The sequence below is a fragment of the Rattus rattus genome, chromosome 10 (assembly GCF_011064425.1).
Source record: "Rattus rattus isolate New Zealand chromosome 10, Rrattus_CSIRO_v1, whole genome shotgun sequence".
Taxonomy (NCBI): domain Eukaryota; kingdom Metazoa; phylum Chordata; class Mammalia; order Rodentia; family Muridae; genus Rattus; species Rattus rattus.
In genome coordinates this window covers 13962188-13970816 of record NC_046163.1, presented here as the reverse complement: position 1 = coordinate 13970816, position 8629 = coordinate 13962188, and positions in this window count along the sequence as shown.

Genomic DNA, 8629 nt, shown 5'->3' with positions numbered 1-8629 from the left:
TGGCTAGTTACTACCCTTTAGACCTATGTCTGCTCAAAGTCATCACCATCCTCACCTCCACACACACTGCTTTTGGACCTCATCCCCTTTCTTAAGATGACTAAGAAAGATAGCAACTTCCAATGATATGATGTTAGGTCACAGGTCGCCAGTGTATTCTTTTATATTTCTGAAGGTAAAACAACACAAAGAAGAACTAGGGTCAGTGAAAGGTTTGCTGCATAAGCAAAAGGACCAGAGTTTGGATCCCCAGAACACCTGGAAAACTAAATGTGACAACATGACTCCAAAACCAGGGAGTAGGTGGCTGAAAATGGAGGGTTCATGGGAAAATGGGGGAGGCTCATCACAGACACTCACAAACACATCCATATACCACATACGTTATAAAAAACTCCAAAGAGAGCTAATAACTAAATATTGTTGTGACACTTCACTCACCTCAATGAGGTAAGAGGATCCTTCTGACAGAGTTGATCTCAACACCCGTTGCTTAGCAGCAACTTTGGAGACCCCTCCAAAGTGAGATGGCGAGCTACAGATTAACTGGAGGTGCAGAGGCAATCCCTCCTCTCCGTGTCTTCCTCTACTGCCAGAACTACTAACACCACAGCCATGGACCTGGGTCTCCTGTGGGCCCTAGAATGCAGAGAAATTTGGAACATCCAATGAGAAAATACTTGGGCTTCTTTTGTGGTTAATTTGATGCATTTGAACTATCTTTCCAGTAACTAGGATTCCGCAGCAGCTCTGGCTGAGGCCTAGTTTAAACCTTGCTTTCCCTTTTGCTTTCCGTTGTTATTAGACAATGCTTCACTTTCCCCTCCTCCTTTCCTTCCTCCCATCTCCTCCCTTCTACTTCTTCTTCTTTCCCTCATCTCTTTTTGCTCCATTTTCTTTTCTGAGTTCCCCCATTGTGTTAGCCAGGGTTCTCTAGAGGGAAAGAAGGGTTAGACGAATGAATACTGTAAAATAGTGTTTGCTAGGTGGTCCTCCTGCAGGTGGGCTGCTGGGTAGCCCAACAATGGGCATCTGCACGTCGGAGAAGCTGAAAACCTAGCAGCTGTTCAGTCCTTAAGGCTGACGCCTCAGCAGCCCCAATCTAGTGCTGAAGGCCTGGAGGGTTTCTGGAGAGACCTTCAATCCCTTTGGAAGGTTCGGAAGCTGGATGGGTTCTGATGGCAGGAAAGAATGGCCACAGCATCCGCAGTGGGATACACTCGCTCACCAGCAGGAAGCAAAGGCAAGCTGCAGTGTTTTTCCCCTCTCATCTCCATCGCTAGGTCACTGCTGGGAGGTGCCTGCCCGCCCACGCAGGGGTGAGAGTCTTCTCCTCAGTTAGTCCTTCCTTGGAAACACACTTGCAGACCCTCCCAGAGGTGGGTCTCTGAGTTTATTCCAGATCCAGTAAAGTTGACAGTCAAGATTAACTATGACACACATGTCTCGATGCAAGAGGTTCTACTCCTCCCTGATCTCCTTCCTATCCCAACACAGAGTTCTTGATTTTTTTTTCTCCTCCTTATTAGCAGCAGCGATAACTCAGAAATCAGATAAAATGAGTCCAGAAGTTCTTGTGGCTGGTAAAAGGACATCCAGAAGCTAGATCTTGAACACACAGGTTTCTTGCAGGAGAACTACTTCTGCAAGTGGTCTGGAGAAATTCTCTTTTGTGTGTGTGTGTGTGCGTGTGTGTGTGTGTGTGAGAGAGAGAGAGAGAGAGAGAGAGAACAAGAGTACAAATTGGAAGTTGGAACTCACCAGAAACTCACCAGACTTGAGGCTGTAGTTCTGAAGACGGAGGAGATGGGAAAAGAATGCTCTGTGGGTCCCTCTGGTTGGGAGGGATAAAGGTAAGATTTTATAAAGTCAAATTCTGGGTCATGTTACAAATCATAGTTCACTGTATGTTGTTAGAACAATTCATGGTTTACAAGAAAGTCAACATCTAGCAAATATTTACTGTGGAATGTTCTATGTAAGTGCTTTACACTAATGCACCTACATCAATCCCTACATTTTCATAAGCAGGACTCGCAATTGGCCCCATTTTACGAAGCCAGGAAGTGAAGAAGGTAAGAATTGACATTATGTCACTAGGGCTGTGGAATCTACATGGATTTTGGCATGCCAACCTGTTGTGGTTTGCCCTGAAGTTATCTGTATTTTGATGCTAATTCCACTGCCCCAGGGACAGCTGCCTAGTCTTGTACTCAGGAATCAGGTGACTTCACCAGAACCTTCCCCGCATTGAATTTGTAAAGTACAGGTGAGGGGCAGGTACAGGATAGAAGGAGGCCTGTCATTGGAGGAGAAGGAAGGAAGGGCGGGGGAGAAGTTTGAAGGAAGAGGAGGAGACTAGAACATAAAGGAAGAGACAAGAGGAAAAGGAGAGAGAAGCCGTGGCAGGACAATGGAGGCTGACGTAAAGATCTCGCTCTGTGTATTTACAAGTTGTTATCATGTTCCTAAGGGATGGATGGTACCGGGCTTTGTATGTTTAAGTGGGCAATTATATCTTACCAATTGGATCTAAGATTATTGTGCTGTCTGTTCTTTTATGTGACGGTTTGAGTGTAGGAAAGTGTGCGGCAGCAGGAGACATTGGGCCGCCGAGGAGTTGGGATATGTTTCTGCCAAGATATCTAGCAGATATCTTGGGGCACCACAGTGAGCGAGGTAAAAGACAAAGATACATTTTTTAATTTTTATATTTTTACATCAACACCAACCACTTGCGATGACTCTCAAGGTTGTAAGAATAGGGTGTCATCTTTGTCCTCCTCCCTTTTTTCTGGAGACGGAATCTCATGTAACCCAGGCTGGTCTTGACATCATTGTGTAACAGAGGATAGCCTTGAATTCCTGATCCTCAGGCCTCCAGCTCCCGAGTTCTGAGATTGTCATCCTACCCTATGTGGTACTGGGGATGGAGCCCCGGCTTCACGCATACCAGGCAAACAGTCCATGAATGTCCTCAGTTCTCTTTTGTCCTCTTATCTTGTTCTCTACTTCTGGTTCTTACCAGAGGAGATTCGCCCTGTTCTCTGACATGTGTGAATGTCCAAAGGCATTTCTGGTCATCACAACCGAGTATGTTGCTAACCAGTTTATGGTTCTTGAGAAACCCTTTCACCAAAGGAATAATTCAGGCCTAAAAGACAGTGGTGTGGAGGTTGAGAAGTCATGATGTAGTTTTAGAAAAGGGTTCAGAAGACTAAGAGACTGTTGGCACACAAAGACTCGCTGGTGGCAAGGTCAGGCGTTGGACTCCATCTGGCAGTCAGGATAGTTAAGAAGGAATTATTAGGTAGATCATAACTAGATAGATAGACAGGCCCCTATACTGAGGGCTTTTCTTGATGACAGTCACTTTCCAAATCAAAGCTGAAAGCATTGTTTTTCCTAGAAAACCCAGGCAATGCACAGCTTGCTGATTGGCAGCATGAGGTTACTTGTCCATGCAACCCCTGCTCCCATTCTTTATAAAGCCCGGAGCAAGAGCTGGACTGAAGTAGTGTTTCTTTGGACCCCTCCTGTTGGGTGGGAGCTCTGACACAGTTGACTGGAGTCCCGAAACTTTGCACTGTTCCTGGGAGCTCCCTTTCTACGATGCTCAATAGATCTCCTTCACTTTCAAATTCAGCCATTATCAGCAGGTTCCAGTGATTGGATCCATGAGACACGAACCTGCCGCCATTGCCTTCGATATTTGGAGCTCTGGTGACTGATGACCACCTGGCATCTTTGCACTGACACCAATCCTAAGTTTTGTTTCTTTCTGTTTTTTTACGAGATTCTGCCACACTCAAGGAAGCTGCCTGGGTCTCCTTGGGAGCTACTTCTACAAGGGGGCTCTTGTTTGAGAAGTAGCACTGAGTGACAGAGATGTTTTGGTTAATGGGCCTAGGTTCAAATCCCCTTCATAAAGTGGGGACTGTAACTTCTATTTTGCAGAGTTGTATCAGTGTCCAAATCAGATAATTTATATAAAGTACCCATTACACAGGGGGCTCGTAAGTGTTATGGTATTCCTTTAGGTCACATATTACAGTAGATGCCACCTTCAAGACAGGGTTTGATTCATCATTTAATACTTTGGAGGTGGCTGGTATATAAGATGAACTCAGGGAAGCTTTTGCCTCACAAGACTGAGTACATGATTTTAATCTCCAGCACCCTCATAAAAACCTTATAATGATATCGTGGTCTTGTAATCCCAGAGTTGGAGAGATGGGAAATGGGAAATGGAAACAGGAAACTCCCTGAAAGCTCACTGCCAGGTGGGTGGACCTATGTTGTGTCTACATGTTTGTGCTTGCACACACACACACACACACACACACACACACACACACACACACACACACACACACACACACACACGCACACACACACACACACACACACACACGCACACACACACACGCACGCACACACACACACCCACACACACCCCGACCACACACACACACACACCTCGAATTAAGATGAGACTCTTATTCTTTCGTCTCTTTGTGTGTGTGTGTGTGTGTGTGTGTGTGTTTTAGGACTTATTTATTATTTTATGTAGATGAGTAGTAGTACAGTGTAGCTGTCTTCAGACACACCTGAGGGCATCAGATCCCATTACAGATGGCTGTGAGCCACCATGTGGTTGCTGGGAGTTGAACTCAGGACCTCTGGAAGAACAGTCAATGTCCTTAACCACTGAGCCATCTCTCCAGACCCCTCATCTCTTTCTTTTATTTCCACACCACTGATCCATCCTATTGTCTTGGACATATTAGGAGAGATTGTGTTTTAAAGCTTCTGCCCTCCTAAACCACTCAAACAGAATAACTTTGGGTGGGAAAGAGGACATTATTAGTAAAATTGAGGGCTTTCTCTAAATCTACTTTAGTGGGGGACCCAGACTCCCTAGGGGAAAATGTCTGCAAAGGTACCACTGGGGGCTCAGAGGGAAATATTATGTTCTAACCTTTTAAAAATTAATCCGACTGTTAAGAGGGGTCCCAACTGTATTTCACCGAAGCCATAGTCTGAAAGGTACAACAATTGAACCAGGACAAATGGAGTGCCCTAAGCAAATGTCATGCCATAGATTTACCTACCTACAAGACATTGGCATGGTGCAGGTCAGAGGTTAATTAAAGACATTGAAAGGTCATTGTGTGATTAGGTGAAGGCAGACTTTTAATAGGACATCGGCCTGAGCCACACTGACAGAAGATTTATGCCAGGCGCGATGACATCGCCACGAATCCTGCTGATAACAAGAACCTCAGTATTGGCCTGAACAGAATGATGAATGAAGCCCATATCTCCCCACACTGCTCATTACGAGCCCTTCACTCCCGGTGGCACTTAGCAGCATCTATTTACCGGGGTTCGAGGGTGTGGGACAGCATCCAGTCCATCTAATACTTTTAAACGTACACTCGTGATATAAAAATGAAACAAGAGATAAGATTAGGCCATTGAATAATTGCACGGCACCGCTTCCTGGATTGTTTGCACCAGCACCAACATTAACCTCACACACTCCCAGCGTTCTTCCAGTGTGTGAGCAGCTCAAGAAAATTAATTGTCTGAGACAGAAGGTCAGAGGGAAAAAATTACCGATAAGCGCGAAACACGCTATAAAACAGAACCTGGCTTGAGTCTTGCCTTCCACGGCTCTCAATATGTGGAGAAAAGATAATGTAAGGAAAAAGACATCCAGATCCCAGTGCCACGCTTAGCGTTGCTGTCATGTTTGGATCCGATTAGGGAGCAGGATCTAGAAAGAAGGCCCAATAGATGGAGAATAAAAATAATAAATAAATAAATAAATAAATAAATAAATAGAAACAGCGTACGATATTGCTCGGCCAAAAGCAGATGGAGGAAGAACTAAAGGCCCTGATGAATAATGTTTACTTTCCCATGAAACTCCCTTTCAGCATGTTATGTATTTATCAAACCACCAGAGTGTAAATTCTATGAATAAGCCCTCCCAGCTCACAGCCAGCAGACACCATGGAAACTGCAGCAACAGAAAACGCTCGAGCATTCGAAAGGCTACTTTCTATGGAGTTGAGCATAGCTACGTCTGTAGCTTCACAGTGCAGGGGGCGGGGGCGGGGGGTCAGAATCTTTCTGCTTGGTCCACCAACCAGGGCCAGGCCAAGGAAAGATCACATCCCATCTAACCCCAAGGCAAGTGCCACATTAATTCAGAAACTCAAGATGAAGAGCCCAGTGGACATGGTAGGACTAGGAGCCAGCTGCAGGAGAGTAGCGGGAAGGTCACTGCTCCTCATTCGAGATCACTGGAGCTTTTTAAAAAATATTTTAAATTATCTGTATGTAGTGGGGTAGGGGTGTGGCATGGGGATTTGTGCCCATGAGTGAAATCCCCTTAGAGGCCAGAAGAGGATGTTGGATCTCCCGGAGCTGAAGTTATAGACGGCTGTTAGTCTGTGCTCTGAGAAACAAACTCAGGTTCTCTGGGAGAGCAGTCTGTGGGCTTTTAATAGCCAAGCTATCTCTCAGTCATTTTGAGACCATTCTGTTTATGGATAGAGCATATGTCAGGTGGATTTATACAGTCTAATAGTTCAGCCCAGGATATACGTGCAATCTATAGGAGATATGAGACTAAAACTATACATGCCAACCACATTCCGTGACACAGAGTAGACTATAGTTTTTGAGGGTTTAATGTAACCTCACTTGGAATGTGCAAAACCTAGCAAGAAATATAGACATTTCCTTGACAGCCTTTTGCAAGGAGTCTTCGTTCAGCTTGTATATATTATGCATGTACGTGTTAGCATACACCTGTGTGTTAACGCTAGGAGTCCTCCATTCCTGCTCCCTTATTTTCTTTGAGACAGGTCACTCACTGAACCTGGCCTTAAAGATGGAGGATTCTTGGAGATCTGGTCTTCAGTCTCCCTCTGAAGCCCAATGAAGATGGCTTGAATACCAACAAAAACACCAACTGAGGCAGCAATACAGTAGATAAACTTCAGGGGCAGTGAGGGCCAAACAAGCAAAAGCAAGGTTTTTGACTCAAGTTGCCATCCACTTTTAGGGTGGGTCTTGCCATTTCTCAGAATCGGATCAAGAAATCCCTCACCGGAGTGCCCCAGGGCTTGTCTTCTTTCAGTTGACTCTAAACCCATCACAATCATAGCATAGGCAGGGCCATTAAAGTGTGTGTGGGGGGGGGAGGGGGAGTTGACACTGCTATAGGGCTATTGGTGCAGAGTGTAAGGCATGACTATCAGTTTGGGATTCATTTCACTTTCGGAGGTGGTTTAAAGCTACCTGCTGTAAACAGCCTTTGCAAACTGCCCAGTTCAAAGCGCTAGACTGGAACAGACAGAAAAGACACAGCATCTTCTCTCTGCTCTCCTCCTCCTCCCCTCTCTTCTCCTCTCCTCTCCTCTCCTCTCCTCTCCTCTCCTCTCCTCTCCTCTCCCTCCTCTCCTCTCCTCCTCTCCTCTCCCTCTCCTCCCTCCTCCTTCTCCTCCCCTCCTTTCCCCCTCCCCCTATCCTCTCCTCCCCTCCTCCTCCTCCTCCTCCCCTCCTCCTCCTCCTCCTCCCTCCTCTCTCCTCCTCCCCCTCTCTCTCTCTCTCTCTCTCTCTGTTTTAGACAGGGTTTCTCTGTGTAGCCATAGCGAACCTAGAACTTGTTTCTGTAGACCAGGCTAGACTTGAACTCAGAGATCTCCCTTCCTCTGCCTTAGGAGTGCTGGCACTAAAGGCACATGCCATCACCACCTGGAAATTTTCTTTAAAAAACTATATCACTAGGAACATCTTGTTTTAAAAGTTGGGTAATCTCAGAAATTGGGAGGCACAGGCAGGTGGAGCTCTGTGTTTGAAGTCAGCCTGGTCTACAAAGCAAGTTCCAGAACAGCAAGAGTTACACAGAGAAACCTTGTCTCAAACAACTAAATGATGATGATGATGATGATGATGATGATGATGATATGATGCTGATGCTGCTGCTGCTGATGATGATGACGATGATATAAATAAGGGTTGAGATGTCTCGGTGACTAAGAGCATGGACTGCTTTTGCAAAGAACCTTCTCTCCATTCTCAGACCCTAGTGACGATGGCCTATAGCTCCAGCTACCAGTCATCTTCTGCCCTCTTCTGCCCTCTTCTGCCCTCCTGGCCTCTTCAAGCCCCTGCACCAACAGGCCCATATCCAACAGAGACATGAACAAACATAGTGAAAAAATAAATCTTTAAAAATGGGTGATAAAAGAGAAATGAATCAACTACGTAGCTAGGTTAGTGATGATCTCTTCTGCTCCAGATGTTATCGAGAATCTGAGAGTCTCAGTTGGCTGTCCAAGGCTGGGGCGAGAAGTGTCGGCTACTTCTCCTGGCTTCTTCATGTGGGTTCTGAGGACCCAATTCAGGTCTGCATGTGTGCACAACAAGCAGTTAACTCGGTGAGCAAGCCTGGGATGAAGGTTGTTCTGACGCCTGCCTTCGATGAGCCGTGGTTAAGCCATGTCCTTAAGTCAGGAGGGTAGCCTTACTTAAATGTCAGAATCTGTCTAGATAGCTGTCATGCACAGGGCCTGTGATGCAAACTATACTTTTAAAGATTGACCAGAGG